Source organism: Anser anser (genome assembly GCF_964211835.1).
Source record: "Anser anser genome assembly, chromosome: 6".
Lineage (NCBI taxonomy): Eukaryota > Metazoa > Chordata > Aves > Anseriformes > Anatidae > Anser > Anser anser.
The window spans coordinates 3226791-3246231 of record NC_139726.1 but is presented as its reverse complement, the minus strand read 5'-3'; the positions used below and the strand labels follow the sequence as shown (position 1 = coordinate 3246231).

Sequence of the window (19441 nt, the reverse complement as noted above, 5' to 3'; positions counted from 1 at the left end):
GCTGAGGCTCCACGGCTGCCAGCCTGCAGGCAGATGTCACACTGGCAGGGGTAGGTTGTATCTGTGGTAGGTAGAGGCTATATAAAGCATGCAGACACGTTAAAATCTTTGATTTTTAACATTTTGATCTTCAGCCACCTCTGACAATAAGGGAATTGCAAAATATTTGGTGGGCAACCACTTTATGCATGGAAAAAAATGAGGTACATTGTAAAAATAATATTCATAATGCTCTCTCTGTCTCAAACAGGACAGATCATAACACAACAGATGTAATATCCATCACTATAGTGTTGACTAACCTGACTTTCAGATTCTGATCAAGCTTTTGAAACCCTATATCTAAGTATAAATAGCATTCAACTTTAACTGTACTTTCATTTTGGCATGTATTAATCATGTGCTTCTCTGTTTGATCTAGTAAAAAAGATAGTCAATGAATTTACACCCTGTTACTTATTCATGAACAAGTTGTGCCCCTGAATTTTAACATGCTATGCCTTAAACTATTAGCTGTATATCTGCTTTATGTGATATTCCTACATAAGCTGGCAGTCCATCAATTTAGTGTCCATACATTTCTTTGAAAGCTATATTATAATTAGAGCTTAGGTTAATACTATTCACTAACCATAAAACAGACATAAAATAATTATAACTCATTTAGTGAAATTAGAAAAAGAGCAATTATTAGACTCCCATTGTGAGGCTTTGCTGTGAGGGACAGATAATCTATCTGCAAGATGTACTTTAAGAACACCACTTTGAAAGAAATAAACGAGATAAATTACTGTTTTGTTTTGGTTTAAGAAAACTTAGACTAATAAATACAAGTTCAACAAACATAAAGGATGTGTGCAAGGGAAGTGAAAGTTCTACCGCAAGAGGAGAGATTAAAATATTTATGTGATGTTTTCCTGACATTACCTCTCAGGATGTTGTGAACCTAGATTTGTTAATATTTGCAGGGCATAAAATACTACAGCAATGCAGACGCAGGCCTATAAACTTGCAATGAAACTTGCGGATGTGCATGCTTTGGTCAGGAGAGAGTGGAATCGCTGATGATCAGCACACTTGAGTACAGGATTTCTGATAGCTTTAATGAAGTTTTTATATATCAGGAAACCTGCCTTTGAAATCGCCTGTTCGTCATTCTCCGAGCTCCTGGTATGCCGAGATATAGAGTTATATGGGAAGAGATGACTTTTTGCTAGGAACACAGCTTCCTGGCAGAAATACAGCTTAGGACTGTATCAAGCTGCCCATTTTTTCCTCCGTTAGCAGGAAACTCCCTGAAGAGTCACCTTTGAAAGTGATGTCTCTTCCTGATGGACTCTTGTCCAGGTACTGTCCAGCTGCTGTTCACGTGGATGCAAGCCCAGCAGCATCATTATTACCAAACCTCAAAAGGATAGAAACCTTCCTGAGTTGAGAGATTCTTTTCCCAAAATACAGGATTTTCACCCTTCTGAACTGTTAATTTGCTGGGGGGGTTGTTTGCTTTAGTGATTTTTATTTATTTATTTATTTATTGGGGGTTGTCTTTGGCCTTATTGATCTTTCTATTTTTGGACACTTTCATTAATAGAAATTCACATATTGGCCCATCTATGCCACTCATAAGGAAGTTTGACTCTGCTTGCCTCAGAAGAGCTCCGTGAAAGCCAAATTTGTCTGCAGGAGTTCCCATGAGAGGAAAGGGAGGACCTCAGAGGAAAGGCTCCTCATGGTGCCCAGAGCCCCAGCCCAAGCACCAGTCAAATGGGTGCAAATGGGTGCAAAAGACGACCCCTAAAACACATTGCTATAGCACAGCCACACAAAGCACAACTCAGAAAGGCCACTATTGCTGACTGCTAATATAAAAATCATAGTGAATTAAACACTATAAATAGCTCTAAAATGGCGATAATTTATTCAAAGCAGTACTGCATTGATATTTTTCATTGCTTTTAGGGTCAGCACATTTAAGATGCATACTTTCAGTTTTATCTCTACAATCAAGAGAGACAAAAAGAAGTCTGCTACCAGACTGGTTTCAAAAGCTAAAGGTAAAAACATCAAAAGTCACACAATATGGCAAAAAATTATCAATCTCTATTAAATTCTTTATTTCTTCAGAATGATTTCTCTGGAATGCTTTTGAACTTTCAAAGAATCCTATGAATTTCTCGCTGCTTAATTTATAGTAGTGCTAGAAGTGAACCACTATTCAAATCAAGCCACTTTTCGTTAACAATAAATAAATAAATAAATAAATAAAAGTACATATAAAGAACTTTTTTTTTAATATATATCTGATTCTGTTAAGACTTTTCTGTGTTCATGTAAAACCTTATTTATTAGTTTACATTAAGACATAATTTCTCATTAAATAACCCTTGGAAGCAGAAGTCTGGTGAGGGAAATTAATCTCTACCAGCACTGGTAACAGTGGAACAGGTTATGTTATGCTTCCTGTTTAAACAGCGCAAATGTACTGTTGTGACTGCTGAAATGGGGGAATGACCTGACTTCATCACTAATTTTACTTTCCAAGTGACTAGTAAATTCTCCTATGCTTCCTGTTGAACAAAAACAAAAGACAAGCTCAGAGAGCTGGTACGTCTGACAGTTGTGAAAGACAGGAAAAAGATGAATGACATTCTCCGGAGAGTATTTTTCTGTCACTTAAGCAGTTTACATATTTCTCTATTTTTACTGTATTTTCCTTCTCTTGATCACCAGGGATCGCATGTGAGTTTAGGGTCATTAGGGCTATGTCTAGTGCCAGACAGATTCTGCTGCAGTCAGATTTTTATGATGACAGCATGAAATTTTTGGAATGCACTGGTGAGTTGTGTGACTATTGTTAGACTGTCATTAAAGAAATAAAAATAAAAATTATCTTTTCTTTACTGCTGGCAAGGCCCATTATTTTAAATTTTGTGAAATATTGCAGTATTTCTTAGAAGACTTGACAAAATTAGCTAGAAACTTAATAATTAGTATTCCAAAATAGATTTTTTTTTCCATTTCCATCAGGAGAGAATGAGAGAAGATTATTTCAGAATTAAGAGACAAGGAACAATACTTGGGAAAAAGAAAAATAGAAAAGGAAATGAAGAATTTGACCTCCTTTTTATTCTTTATTTCTTTCTGCCTTCCTCTCCTCTCTTTTCAGTCTTCCAATCTGTTCTCCCCATCCTTGGGGAACACTGCTTGAACCTGCATTTGTGAATTATAAACTCTCTGTACTGTACATAGCAGTTGTTAAGGATCAACTGATTAACCATTTTATAGAAGATTTAGGGGACTCATTCCAATTTTTACAACTCCATGTGGTTTTTAAATATTGTAATGTTTTCAACCAATATGTTTTCTGCCTCCCAGCTGTAAAACAATACCTATTGGCTTGGGGGGAGGGAATTTATTTTTATATAATTTTGTTATAATACAACTTTTTCATGGTACTAACAGCATCTTCTGGGAAAGAATTAAAAAAACAGTAAGATGAAATATTATGTTCTTCGTTTTTTGCTCACTCACTTAGGTCAGCGTATTACAATATTGAAAACATAACAACCCAGAATGGGACAGATTATGGGATTTATGAATTTGCCTGGTTTTGTTGGCTTGGTGAGACCCTTACCATTTTGTTACATTCTTTCTTGTATTCAGTGTTCCGTGTATTTTTTAATGGAAGAAAAAAGGGTTCACATAAAATATCTCAAACACAAAGGACTTGTCTATTTGGGCACTTATAACTGAATTATTTTACACCTGGTATTGTATCAAAACACTAGGAACAACTAACATGGGCCAAAGTCATTCCCTTTGTAACTTTTAGCAACAGTATTTTGTTTTCAAATGACTTTGAATGCTTTTACCAAGTTATAGACCAAAAGCTGGTGATTGACATAAACAAAACAATAAGTAATTTTTGTACTAGTGCAATGATTTGAGGAGATGTTGTGAGCACTTTATAATGGTCCTTATTAGAAATCCTTTCCTTCATGAAATTTGGAGATATTTTCTCCTGCATTTTATGATTCTACAATTGTAATGTGTGATTTTTTGTAGCTTTTCTACTGGTTGGAGAATACCCTGAATTTATGGAAATAATCTCCTTTTTTTTTTCTCTTCTGTCTAGTCACCACAGAAGTGTACTTAAAATGACCAGCTCTGAGAGGACACAAGTGTGCCATGTAACAAGGAGATCTTTACTCCTTCTGGTGAACTCACAGTTACTAAATTATTTCATCCCATGGTGTTCCTATCATTGCTTCAATTGCACAAAAAATTTACCTATTTACAGAAATGGATGTATATCACTGCCACCATCACTGATAATATTAGAATATGATTATATCATAACAATAGAATATTTAACAAAATATGAATTAAAATGATCGTAATTTTAGTTAATATTATTTAATGCAATATAATGTTATAACAAGTATACAACAAAACAATAAAATGAAATAAAATAAAATAAAATACTAAGGACAGAGAAGGAGCAAGCATGCTGCTGTGGCTAATGTAAAAAGCATACTTATTTATTGATTTCGTAATAAAACCTAAGTAGTGTCAAAGAGTACCAATTTACCTCACAAGAACTAACCAGGCAGGACAAATTTAAATTAGTTTATCCTTCTTTCTTCATGTGACAAACAAAATTACTTCGCATTTGCCACAGAGCATATACGTGGGCATTCACTGCAGAGCCATTGATGCTCAGGTAACCCGTGTCTAAGCTCTAAATCAGGAAAGCATTTCTATGTGGCTTAGTAGGCTTTTCTTAATTAGCACTGGAGCATCTTAATTTCATATAACACACTCTGTGAAATAAACGATAATCACTATAAACAGCAGAATGGCTAATTAAGGCATGAACAAATAGATGATCATATCTGGGATACTGGTTTCTGCATGACGCCACCCTCCTTACCGAATAACACTTGGAGTTACGAGCTACCAACTGAATTTGCCTCTTGCTCTGATCTAGTGAAGAGAATGTCCCAAGAAACAGCTTGAAAACAAAGGCATTCGGTTAGAATGCAGAAGACCCCCATTCAGATTCAAACCTCCACCACAGCAGGTCTCCTTCAGTCTGCTTTTAGATGAGGAAGACCCTCCAGCCTCTTTGCACCACATACTTCATCTGGTAACCTGACAGCTTGTGCAGTTGAAAGTTTTTGAAACTGGTAAGTGCTAATAATCTTCCAGACAAATAATAGTTTTTCCACAAGTAATGCCCAATAAGCTTTACAGATAAGTCCTCAGGAAGACAATGGAAGTTGTACAAGCATTGTGCGTGTATGGGAAGAACTTGGATCCAAAGTACACAGACTTCCATGCTGATAACTTACAGATTTTTTTTTCTCTTTCTATAATAAACAATGACATTTTCTTCCTAATGTAGTTCTCTAAGTGGGATTTGGAGGTTTCTTCAGGTACCAATCCAGGCAGAACCACAAAAGAGGGGAAGAAGAATAGATCATACACAGCTATAAATAGAACCAACAAGAGAATCTACAAATATTGTTCCAATAATGCCTGTGTCTTGATAAAACATGTTTCAGACCAAGATTTCTTCATTCATTTAGAGATACATCTTTACATCTAGAACATTACTTCTAGCACCACTTATTAACTTCAATTTCCCATTACAAAAAAAAAAAAAAAAGATTGCACAGTCAATACCGTCTTAATTTTCCGTTGATGCCATTGCAAGCACCTGCTGTATCTTTCAGACAAATAATCAAAAGCTGTTTTCTCATAAAACAAATCTTATACTATTTTTTGTGCAACATATTTCTTATGTGTGCAACATTACAAAAATTTTTTGTCACACTCTCTTTTATTTTTCCAAATATTTATACAATTAGTAGGAATTCAGTGAGATTTAAACTTTCTGAGTCTTGCATTTGCATTTGTTAAATTACAAAAAAAAATAAATAATAATAATAACTGAAAGAAAAACACTTGAAAACTTCAAGATACAGTTTCCTGAACTTTTGATTCAAATCATCACCCACTCTGCTACAAAGATTTTCACAATAGTTTTGGTGGGTCTGAGCCTTCAGCTCCCTTTAGGTGCATAAAAGAAAACATCATCTAAGGTTTTCATCAATTTCACACAAGCCCATTACTTCCAGGAAAAGCTCTGTGCTGAGAGAGCTGCTTTGAGTTTGGATTCAGTGTACTCACAATCTAAGTCATCTGCTTGATTGCTCTATTACTGCTTATTTATAAAGTATTTGCAGAATATTTACAAAGGAGTTACATGATTATAGGGATCTTGAAATAGGAAGCATTGCCAAATTATATAGCTATAAAAGTGAAATGAGAATCCAAATGAAGGTCGGTATGTCTGCATCTAAATACAACAAATACTGCACAAGATTGGATGATACTAGTGATGTTTTCACAAAGGTATTGCCTGTCCTGTTTGTATCAGATAAATCACTCCTGCATTTCACCTCTTCAAAACTAATCTATTGTGGCTTACGTACAACTGAGCTCAATGTTGTGTCTTGCAGTTGCTATATATCCAACATCAAACTTATATTAATCAGCTTGTTAGCTGTGGCTTAGGTTGTACTTCAACTTCAAATTTATTCACGATTTTCCTTGACTATATCTCAAAGTCTTGGTCCAATCCATATTATGCCTTACCTTTTGGCTGTTAACATTGATAGCATCTCTTTTTATTGGACTCTTGATGCCCACTGATGTTTTATGCATAATGATGCTCAAATTTAATTGAGCTGTAAGCTTCAGTTTAATTATGAGCCTTCACAATACCTTCAGCACTTTTTCTTCTCTGATTACAGTAACTGTTTCCCTATAACCCCTTTAAAATCCTTCATCTATTAAACCACTAGTAGACAAGTCATTTTTAGGAGAAAGTCTAATTAGACTATTGCAATTATCTTAATGCATCCTCAGTATTTAGAAGGAGAAGAAAAAAAAAAAAAAGAAAAAAGAAAACATTACTGAAACGCACCTTGTGAAATATTCCAAACATTCACATTTAGTAATCTGATTCACACTACGTAACTGCATATATCTTGTGCTTGAAATGACTTTATGTGAAGAAAGAGAAGTGACACTCCAATAAGTCATCTCTTTTGGTGCATTTCTCTTCATTAATTTCCCTTTACGTTTTATAGTTGTAAGTTTCAGAGCTATTGCATAATTCTGTTCCTTTCAGTGCATGAACTAGTTTTAGAGTCAATTGAAGAAGTAATAAATAAATAAATAAACATAACAGAAAAAATTGTAAGCATACATAAATTGCATTTCTTTCGCATAATTCATTTGCATGTGTCTTTAATGTAAATTCTTAAAAATATAATATTAGGTATTCAATAAGACCAGCTTAGCCAAAAGTCTGGTGTTTTTCACATAGATGGGATGATCAAAACTCCTATGATACATATTTCAATACAGATAATGAAGGAAATTAATTCTGGACTCATATTTGCTGCTTTTGTAAAAACAGATGTGTCTCCAAAAACAGCACTTTTGATCCAGTCCGTTTTCAAGTATAAATTATTTTAGTACTTTTTATGCTTATAAAGTTGCATATTATATGGATAGCCCATTCCTACTCAATATGAGTAATTAGTATACACATACAGTATTTTTCCTCACAGTTTTGAGCACAATCCTGGGTGTCATTTGACAATTATCCACTTTGAACTACTAAATGTTGCTTGCATTGGGGATCCAACAAATGTTTTCTGAGATCAAGTGGCTGCATACACAATAAACGCCATCCAAAAAGGAATGTGAAGAACTGGAGACATACTTTTCCTGAGATGTCTCCAGACCAACTGAAGGCTGCAGCTTATTTATCTCAGAGTACATTGCTCAGTGAAAAAAATTCTTTAACTCTTGCTAAGTATACAGGCAATATTTTATTAACATTGAATTGGCTATAACAATTAACAGTTTACAATAAATTTCTTAAAAATAATAAAATAAAAATAAAAAATAATTAAGCAGAAAGACTTATCTCCTAAATCATTTTGGATCCAAAATCATATAAGTGTCAATAAAACTGAGTTTTCTAGTTAGTTAACGTGCCTTATTTTTTTTTCCTGAAAATTTGAATGTAAGTATCAAAATGAGCCAATTACATTTTATTCAAAACCCAAAGAATAGATATCTGACCTTGAAATTCTTTTGATGATTCTTTTTCATTTTTCTTGTAGAAATACCTAAGGGATTCCGTAAATTTTCTAACTATGAGGCCAGTATTTAAATACTAAATAAAGAGAATTTCACCCTAAAAAAAAATACAACCTACCAAATATATGTGACTGTATTTGGGCAGGGAGCTGTATATTGTCTTGTTTTCTTCAGTCAGACTTGAAAATCAAATAAAGACTAAGCTATTTTTCTACATCTAATATTTTTGCATTAGTAGAGCACAGTGGTATATGCATTGTGAACATAGAAAATAAAAATAAAAACATTTCAAAAATTAGAAGGGCAAGGGTCAGCATTAATGCCAAATTTTCTCTCTTTAGTTCCAATTTCCTTATTTCTCATTGTATAATCATAACGTTGATGTTACATGTGTTACATGCCTGGAATAGTATTTTATTTAGTATATTGCTTTCCTCTTCAGGATTAGTCACTTGTTCCCTAACTTATATATTTGTTTTCTGCAACAGGGATCTTGATGTGTTTTTGTTTTTGTTTTCATTTCTTCACTTGATGGCCATGTAATTATCTTACTGTTTGGTTAAATTCCTGAATTTGGGATCAAATAAATTTGTTGCATATAAATTAACATACCAAGTACAAGGAACATATCAATTCCAATTCAGTGATTTGTCTTCTTGCATTATAGGCTACTTTCTCTAAACGCATCACTTTACATTATGTACTTCACCAATGCAAGACTGAACTTGCAATTCCTGAGATTGCTAAAATATTCTGCTATGCCTATTCAAACAGCATGATTTGCTAAAGTAAATAAATAAATAAATAGATAGATAAATTCCTTAGGGAGGGCAACTGTACGTGCCTAAGGAAATGCAGTAGACAAAAGTTTAAAGTTTTTAAACAGAAGTTTCTGCAACTAACTTACATGACTTTTATTTTCTTTTTGTTTATTAGAGAAAAGAGCTGATACATTTTCTTATCTTTCTGCTCTTGCTTCCTTTTTTCATTTAAACTTTCTACAATATCTGTACTGTAAATCAAAGTACTGGCCAAATATGTCCAGACTATATTAACATTTTCATAAGGAATATATCTAAAATAATTAAAATTATGTGAAATTTCTAAACCATCAACATAATTTTATATAAGGGAGATATACAAATTCTCATTTACAAAAGAAATCTTTTTTAATTTTTTTATTAAAGCAGTATATAAGACTTTTCATAATATATTTATATTTTTGTATCATAACACAATTTTTTAGGTAGGATGTTCTTTTTCACTTTTTCCAGGTCCGCGACACAGAACACTAAGTCTTATAACAGGGCTACTCAGAGTGAGTTTCAGCAACACTCAAACCGAGCTCAGCCGAAGAGAACAAACAATGGCCGGTTGACAGTTCTCAAATGCAGAACCACTTTTCTGCCAAAAACATTCACAGCTGCCTTCCAATTTCCTGGGAAAGTCAAGGTGTTCCCCTGGACCTACTTTACAGATTTGTGATTATGCAAGTATTCTGGTCTTCCTTTGTAATATATGCAGATCAATTCAGTCTTGTTAGTATTACCCCAACCTCATTCCTGCGGTCTTGTGCCAGCCTCATCTGTGAGGGTCGGCAGCTCTTAGCAGCTAAATATGCCAACATTCACAGCTGCTCTCACTTTGCACGTCTCTCTCTGCAGCGGGGTAGTCCTTGTTTAGTGCTGTCTGCTGCTCGCTGGATGCCTGCGCCCTTGCATACCAAATGCGGGCAAAGAGGGACACCAGTGGTTGCCTTTCCTGTGTGTTCAGCACTCTCTAGGAATTCACCTTACACACTTTGGAAGAAAACGGCATCACTGCTAATCCTGACAAAACCTAACTAACAAGCTTCCTCCACTGTGCTGATAATGCCGTTGCAATCTCCATAACTGCTGGTCACCAAAGTTCACACCTTTACCGCTTTGGCATTGACCGTAGTCCTACATCCAGCCCTGAAGTAGCCAATGTGATTGCCATTCTGCAGCCATTCTGGGTTTTAGTACCTATAGCAGCAGCTCAGACAGTGCATAAAGAAGAGCTCCGTGTCTGAATATTGCAACTTCCAGCATACGAAAAAACACTAGTCACGTATTGCAATGTTATCACTGCTCAAATTAACACCTTGCAGGCTGCCAAATGATTTCCATGCCTCTTTATCCAGCCCAGGTCTTACCTTGCTGAACAGGCAGTTCCCTTCCATCTTTGGAGGACATGGGCAGGAGTGCTCCTCTCTATTTACTGCTTTGATGTCACAAATCTGGGAGGGGGTTCAAAAAGTCTTTCTGAAATTACTTGAAAAAATATCCTCTTGGGAAGAGATTTACTAAGCTAAATCCTTCTTAGTTATCCTTATTTAGGCTTAAACTGTGGCTTTAGCAGAAGGAAAATAGAAAACTAAGTCACTTTTAGAGAAAATAGCATAAAAAAATCCAAAGTTTGGAAAACGCAGAAACACATACTGAAATTCACAGTATAAACACAACACTCTTCTCTAATAATTAGTCACAGGAATAATTCATAAGGATCTCCTTCACTCAAAGTCTTTAGATCAATTCACAGTATATTTCTAAGAGGTTATGCTCTAGTTCAGCAGAAGTTACTTATGTATACAGACGTATAAGTGGCTGAGACCTACAACATGTACGCTACAGAAAATAAGCCTAGATATTGCAAAAGTTTATTTTATTATTAGAGGTATGATATTTGATGCATAATGAAGTACCTTACTCTCCTAAACTATACTGAGTAAAAATGAAAGCTATGTATAGTGCACAGTGGAGAAAAGATTAAAAAGAAAAAAAAAAAACACTATGTCTGCAGTTGAATGTAGTTTTTCAAAGAAATGTGTTGGAAGGGATCTGTCCACAACACCAATGCAAGTAATATTTGCTACCTGGAAAGGGTGCATTTTCCTAATCATTCTTATATCTCCACCAATATTTTACCAAAAAGCGTGATTTCATCTAGGAACATGAATCTGTATGAATGAAAAACTACAAGTAATTCATAATTTTGATGGAATATGAGTTATTACATCTAAAGCCAGGAGTAAAACAAGATCAGTAACAGGTTCACTATGTGTTTAGCTGGCTTACTAATGGAGCCAAGATTTATCAGAAATTATTTTTGTCTGGACCATGACTGGACCTAATGTGTTTACTCTTCACACTTCACACTTCCAACATATTAGGAACTGGAACACAGTCCTCATTTGGCCAACATCAGAAAATGTGATTCAGCTACAAAAACCAGGCTTCTTCTCCTTGCTTGATTCAATGTATTTGAAAACTACTCTTCTACACTTCAGTCAACAGTCCTGTTTGATGACGTGTTTGAGCTGCTGCATTTTACATCAGAAAGACAATGCCAACAGTACCAAAGACTAAGAGGACAAATGATTTAAACCCTAACAGCTGAAGCAGTAAATATTTATTGGTCATACACAATAGCAGCGAGTCAATAGGAGAGACAGAAGAGTCTTCCTACAGCAGCTCTGCATGATGCTCTGTATCTCTTCATCTGCATCTATACAGATGGTAGAGACACTGCTCACACCAGCAGAGAACAGAACTAAATTCAACCATCCTATACTTTGGCTGACAGCTTGACCACTACCTTTTCTTCTCAGCTGGAAGATTTTTGCGTACTCACACCATTTGGGGGATGATTGTAACCACCTTTCTCTACCTCCAGCTCTGGTGTACCCTCCTGGAATCTTCTTCATACTTGCTGGGCCCTGAAGCAGCACTTCCTGTGTGAATTTTTCATGTGGTATGTATGAAGCATGGACTTCTAAGTTTAATAGATGCAAGTGTTGTATCCAATCAAAGTAAAATTGAATAATATGTATGTGCTTCAATATCAAAACGAAAATAGGTAAGCTGGCAAAAACCAATGGGTCTATATATTTTAGGGTCAGTAGGGACTATTACTCTGCCCCTTCTAACATGTTAATGGTGCACCTAAATGCATTTTATTCAAGACTAGACTTTCCTAAGCAATATGCACTTCATAATTTCCCAAGAAAATATTTACTTAAAAACTCATAGGGAAAATATATTTCATGGGGAAAAGGCTGTTGAATTTAAGTAGCATGGCAAAATACCATGTTTTGACTGGCATTCTACAGTTATTAAGACACTATTTTTCATAACTTTTAATAATGTGTTTCACTTATGGTTTATACAATAAACCCTTCAATCACTTGATACTGTAGTCACTCTCAAAATTTATTTCCTTCCATCAAGCATATGAACCAGTCTTTTATTTATAGGATAAATGTTATTATTGTAGATTTTCTCATGGGTGCTGACTGCCCACTACTGGTTTATTGACTGACTTTCAGAAAACAAGACAACTATAACTTATTTTAAGAACAAATATGAAGAAATTCATAGTCTTTATAAAGAAAAGTAAGCAAGCAAATCTGAATATGTAGGATTTCACTTTAGACCCCATTTTATTCAATTTGGTCTTGTTTCTCTTTTTAAAGGGGTCAGCAGTATTAAAAAAAAAAAAAAAAAAAGGCCAAGTTTGCTATTTCTTTCTGCATATATATTTGAACAACCTCTGACAGACGTTGTCTAGAGATCTTCAATGTCTAATCCTGCATCCCATGATCTTGTTGCATGCCCAAGTCCTTCTTGATCCACCAGTCAATGGAAAACACTTTCACTTCTCTTACTGCCTTACTGTCCTCAGTTCATTTTCAGAATCCTGCATGGAAAGATTCACTCACCTGTCAAAGTGAGCTTTGAAAAGCTCACATAATATTACAGCTCCAAAACCTCATTTCAGCTGCATTAATCAAGTAGAAAAGAAGCAGAAGTTTTTCCCAGGGAACATCGGGATGTGCTTCTGACACAATGTAAGATCTTGGGATATATGTCTGACCTCCTAGAGGAGCCTAGAAAGTATGTCATGATCTCACTCAGAGTAACTGCTCTGGCTTTGCATAACTCCTCTTGTACTGGGGGGTGAGATGCTATTTCAGACACATACTTTTATTTTTGGGACATGTTAAATTATATAGGTCATGTATCCATAATGACCATAACTATGTATATACTCACAATAAATTCTTGCCGAAGAATGGATGCAATAAGGAAAACTGTGATCCCTCAGAGCCAGAGGAAAGAGGAAAAATAGATATATATATATATTTAAACATTACTGTTAGAGGGGAAAAAATAGGAAAAGTACAAGAGCAATGTAGAATTATATATTTTTTCTTTTTCTTCTGGAAATACATCTCTTGTTAGGGGTAAGGCTGCATTTACATTTTTATAAAAGCTTTGTAGTAGTACAACCATTTTATAATACCTTCATGAAATCAACTCCTTTTTTTCCTCTGTTGTTCTTTGTTGGGAACTTCCTGTTCATAGAAAAATGCTTTGACAAGTAGCTAAATTTCAATAAAGTTAAATTTCATCTCATATAAACTTCTTCATTATTCAATGTGCTCTAGTTCTTCTCATGTATCTCAAATAAGTTTTGAACAGATGTTCCCAGAATTTTTACTAGAAGAATATTCCTTTTTTATTATTATTACAAAGATTGTTAATGAAAATATTAAACAAAATAAGTTTCAAAATTTATCTTAGATAATTTCTACTCTACTTTCCTTCCAGTATGTCTGTTCACATTCACTGCTCCCTAACATGTAATTTCTGTAGTTTGTCCTATAGCTGTATTTTATGAACTGCTATCCAAGTGGTACCACCTGAAATTATCCACTGAAATGGTTCAAGTTAGACATGTTAGGTTTGGCCTTACAGGTCCTACTATTTTATATTTGACTGTGTACCTCATACACAATACGTTAGATATTAGACCTTCCACCTCCTTCTGGCCATTTAGTATTTTGGCTATTGAAAAGATGGTCTTAAACAGGTCATTAAAGCTGAACCTGTATTTCTCTTTTACTTTCTCAGACTGAAGTCCCTAAGTTGAGGGACTCAAAGTACCACAGCTGGAAAAGTTTAGGGAATGAGTCCTAAGAAACATATCCATTACACTACAAAGTTTAGACCAGGTTATACACGTTATAACTAAACTGAATGTCTTTTGGTCTCAGGCCCTTATCTAATGGAAATTTCCACATGTACACCAACAGGTAGAGCGGAAGTCAGCTGGTGCCATGAGAGGAAATGCACATTTGATTCCATCAATGGGATGGGATGGAATTAATAATTATCGGATGAATGTCATTAATAATTCTTAAGATCACTCAGGTTCTTCTTCAAACTGTTCACCACCTGTTTACTCTTCAAAATAATTCTATAATGTTAAAAATGTATATAAATAGATCATATATCGGGGCTTTTTGTTGTGGTTGTTGCAATTCCATTCTGCAGATCACTATTGCAGAAACAGACTGCCGACTAATGAAGTTGTTGCCTCAGCAGCAGACTTCCAGATAAATAAGGATTCTCTATTTGGAAACTGAAAGCTTTAGTCTCTAAAGTTATATAGACTCCCCAACACTTGCCAAATTCTTTTCTAAATCGATTTACAGCAGCATAAAGCAGATGGCTAATAATATTGAGTAGTAAGTCATTACTATCATTCATTTCACCTTACAAAAGCTATTACTTTTCTTCATGGTAAAAGAATATCTGAAAATAGCAGAATTTCACAAAATGTGCCATAAAGCTATAAAGTTTACAAATTTCCCACTTATTCACTGCTTTCCCTACTTCTTTACTTTACTTTAGCTGCCCCATTTTAAACAGACAAAGTCTATTTCTACTTTATCTTTCACTTTTCAGTAAGAAAATGATGAAGCCTCTTTCCATTTGGACCATTACAGTAGCTGGTTCTTAGTACCTATTGACTTTACAAGATGAGCTTTCTAAACTAGAAAACTGATTTATTTATTTTTTCCAACATGAAAAAAAAAAATTAAATGATTCTCTGTTTTGGAAAATAAAAATAAAAATAACTTCTGCCACCATGGTTAGTGGCAGAAATCTAAACAGCAAAGGCATCGTGAAAAAAAAAAAAAAAAAAAGAAAAAAAAAGAAAAAAAAAGAAAAAAAAGAAAAAGAAAGAAAAAAAAAGAAAAAAAAAAGAGGGAAAGAAAAAGACACATTTGGGCAAGTTTGCCTTGTTAGCTCCCATGGCACAGAGAAGCATGATGCCTAATCTTTGGCTATGCATGAGCTTCATAAACTGCCTAAGGGACTGGCAGAAAGGGACAGAAAAAAACAACAACTACTACCATTTTCACACAAGAACACAGCTGGAGGGAGAGATAATAATGATGCTCTTCTTATGCATAGCATTCCTTGTGCTTGGAGCACTTAGGAAAGAATTTACTGTTTCTCTGGAGGCTACCAAAGTCAAGCTAGAGATTAAGTTGGGAAGGGGTTTTCTACTCATTTAGATGAACTCTGGACCTCTTTCTTTTGCAGATGAACAAACATGGAGAATGAAAAGGGAGACTCACAGGACAAGATACTCAAGAGGAAGTCAAGCTCTGTGTCCTGGTAATGAGGGCACTCAACACTCATGGGGGTTGGAGAACAGGCAAATTTGTACTCCAAGGCAGATCCTTGGTGCTCTGGCACAATATGCATCCAGCATTGCAAACAGATTGAAAATGTTTCTCTTGAAGAAATCTTTATCAATAGCAATGCTCTACTCCCTTCTTTATTTCCAGAAATTAAAAGTGCAGCCAGGCTGTCAGGTTCATCTGAGTTCTCTTTTACACACGAGTCCACTTTAAAGTGCTATTTTTTAAAAAATTGTAACAGAAGAAAAAATTCAAGATAATTATGGAGATAGAAAAATTCAGAGATCATTCTCTTGTTCTAGTCATCACCTAGGCAGTTCTTGTAGGCCACAGCAAACACTGCTAAATCCACACCCTGAATGATCCATTTCAGGAAGCTCTGGATCCTGGAACCATAAAGGCAACAGAAATCACATTCATTCTGGACACGTCCACACCAGTGGGACAGTGTGGCACAGTGTAGTACTTAGCAGCTGGTTTGTCCCCCAGAAGTTCCAATCCCACCTCATTGTGCCACTTGTTTATACCCCAATGAATAGACCAAGATGAGAGAGCTGGGGGCTACCGTGCCCCCAGCATCATTGTGGCATTAGTTTGCTGAAAATACTTTTTTTTTTTTTTCCAAAAGTTCTTGCAGGTGAAGAGATATGGTTAAAAAGCACCCACAAGAAATACAGAGGTCCCCATAAAATTGCACTTTAAAGATCGGATGGGAGCTATCTCTTAGTCACTAATTACACAACTTGGATAGCTGGTTCTATTTCAAATCTCCCAGTGGATATTCCTGTGGTACCTCAGGCTACAATTTTGCTTTTATTTTTTTCCTGTGAGTCTAACATTCTCCATTAATCATTTGGATGCATTTGGCATCAATGCAATAGAAAGACTATGTTGACCAAAATGTAAGCCATTTATGCCTATGAATAGTTCTTCCTGGTTTTTCTTTGCTCATTCTTTGATTGTTGGTTGTTTGTGTCTTCTCATGTAACTATTATTGGTTTTCAGAGCAAAGCTGGCCACTGCATTTTGCGTTGAGTAAACACAAGACTATCTGCTGTTTCAAAATGTTAAAGATTTCTTTAAAAAAAAAAAAAGTATAACTTATTTTTATTAAAAAACAGTTTCTTCTGATCTTCTTATGATAATAAACTTTCCTAATATTTTCCATTGAAGATTAATACACTTCTCTAGAAAGTTATATCTAATTTATGTGACTTTAAGGGTCATGCTTTAATAACAATGATGAAACACGATTATTACTTCCTAATGCTGAAATTACAGTTTTTACATTGTAAATTTTTCCTGCTATGCGCCCTGTGGCACTAACATTTTTATCACTCCATGTGTTTCTAGTTTTAAAACCTTTACCCCTGCTGTTTGAAAAATATTTCTCATTTTCGTCCCCTATGGAGTACAGAAATCCCTAAAGGCAAACCATTAGTGATCTTTCTGCCTTTTCCCAAACACTTATTATGATCACCAGTGTTGCTTCCACTGCCTCATTGGCTTTTGGTAAAGTATGCAAATGAGATGTTCAAAATACACACTTTTTGCAACTGTGCAAGTTCATACTGATTTATAAAATGGGAAGGCTATTAAAGTGACTGAAAATGTCAGCAAGATTTATGCATGGGTGACAAATTGTATTGGAAATGCTCATTTTTAACATGCTGGCCTGGATTCTTTCTCTTTTTTAAAAAAAGTATTGTGTGTGATGCATTTGCTTTAAGGCCATTTGCCCCTCCCATCTCCCCATTTGCTTTAAATATACTCTGACAGTGACTTTTTGACCAGGAAAATAAACAAAACTATTCACACTGATTGTTTTTGCCATGCAAAGCAGAAATTATTTTTCTTCTGACTTGTGTTTTTCCGTGAAGTATAAAGCTATTTAAAAACAAAGACTTTTGCCTTTACTTTGTGGTAAAGCACTTGTGGACCAGAAAGCTACCTTCCTGGAAAAAATCCAGATGCTGTCTGACAAAGCAAGAGTTTTCAAATACTGACACAGCTAAGTCCTGTCTGTGGATACACACACACAAGTAGCACTCCACTTGACAGCACAAGGCTTACATTTCAAGATAGGATCTTCACTGTAACACATATGACCCAGTCTCTGATGGCAACGTTCATTCTCAAGCAACAATTTCATATTCAAACCTCATAAAGACCATTAAAAAAATCAATGTGTGCCACATAAAAATATTATAGCTGTTAGATTTGCCAAACATAGATAAAGCAGATATGGTATCATGTGATAGCTTGTCAAGAAAACTTATTTTGTAATTGTATGATAAAGAAACATTATGAATCAATGATGAAAACCATATAGTACATTTCATAATAGCAAGAAAATGATGGGGAAATTTATGAGGGTTCATTTCAATTTAGGCACCAAAGTCAAAAGGAGTCTTGTCATTGATGTTGAAGAGAAAAGGTTTAGGCCCATAATCACACATCATGTTATCAACATATGTAAAGGCAGAAATGTTGTAAAGAAAGAAAATCAACAAACTATTGAATGTCTTGAAATGCTCATACATAATATCTGAAACATAATGAGAATGCTGGTCTGATAGCAATATATTCACAATTTCTGTCAGCATGTACAGTATTACTAGAGTTTTTTAAAGCATTTTAAAATATAGCTTGTTCTATGATACCAATATTAAGGAAGAGAAGCTGTGCTTTTGTGGTTTCTACTCCTGCGTGTTCAGCTTGGTGCAAACCCCATTCCTACAAAAGCTTAAACCAGTGTTTGGTTTTATGCAGCAATCCCACTGTGCAAGGTTACACATCATCAGACTTTGCAGCCACCTAAGCCATATCCTCAAGGCCTTTAAACACCTACTGACCACAAATGTCAGGATTTCAACAGCATTTAGGGGCACAGAAATGCAAATGAAACTTTTAAAGATCTAGCCAGGTTGGATGGGGCTTTGGGCAACCTGATCTAGTGGGAGGTGTCCTTGCCCATGGCAGGGGGTTGGAATTAGGTGGGCTTTAGAGTCCCTTCCACTTCAAACCATTCTATGATTCTGTGATTCCATGATTCTGTGGTCCTTAGTTGTTTAGTTGTTTATTTGTTTGTTTAAATCAGTACACATGATCATACTGATAGTTTAGTACAAGAGACAGCAGATCATTCTGATACCCATAGCAACTAGAGATGTAATCCCCCTTCTTCTCCCCAAGTTCAAAATGCTTTTAAAAGTTATTATATCATTCTTTGTATTGAAAAATTCAATACTAAGAACTTAATTCTACTTTTTATATTCAGATCAGTCAGTACCAGTACCATTATTGCTCTGATTTTCCTAATTAGTTCATTAAGTTGCATAATAATTGGTTTACTGCCACCCACTTTTTATGATGCTAGAACTGTGAAAATAAAATTGATTTAGGGTCTTATTCTGATCTATTATGCTTACTCACTCACATATCCTGGTGTTTGCTGCAGGATTTTTTTTTCTCTTCTTCTCTCAAAGTCTGCATATTTTTCCCTGGTTTCACTTAAAATGCAGCCTGCATTCCAGTTTTATATAGGTGGGTTTCAGATGTGCATTTTACAAAAATAAATAAATAACCAAAGCATAGACAATGGAAAACATCTGTCTCTCACCTTAGGAGGTCAGGATAAATCTCAGTCTGTGAAATACAACGTGTGAGATTGAATTTATTTGCATTGTGTTAATGACATATATCAATGTCTTGACACCGGTATCTGGCATATTATAA

The 19441-nt window shown here is 35.0% G+C and overlaps 1 protein-coding gene across 2 annotated transcripts in view; it reads right to left on the bottom strand.

Moving 5' to 3' along the window:
- The window catches only part of LOC310901250 (uncharacterized protein), a 721588-nt gene that overhangs the window by 423837 nt on the left and 278310 nt on the right, over positions 1-19441 (bottom strand). The gene's annotated exons all lie outside the window — the stretch shown is intronic.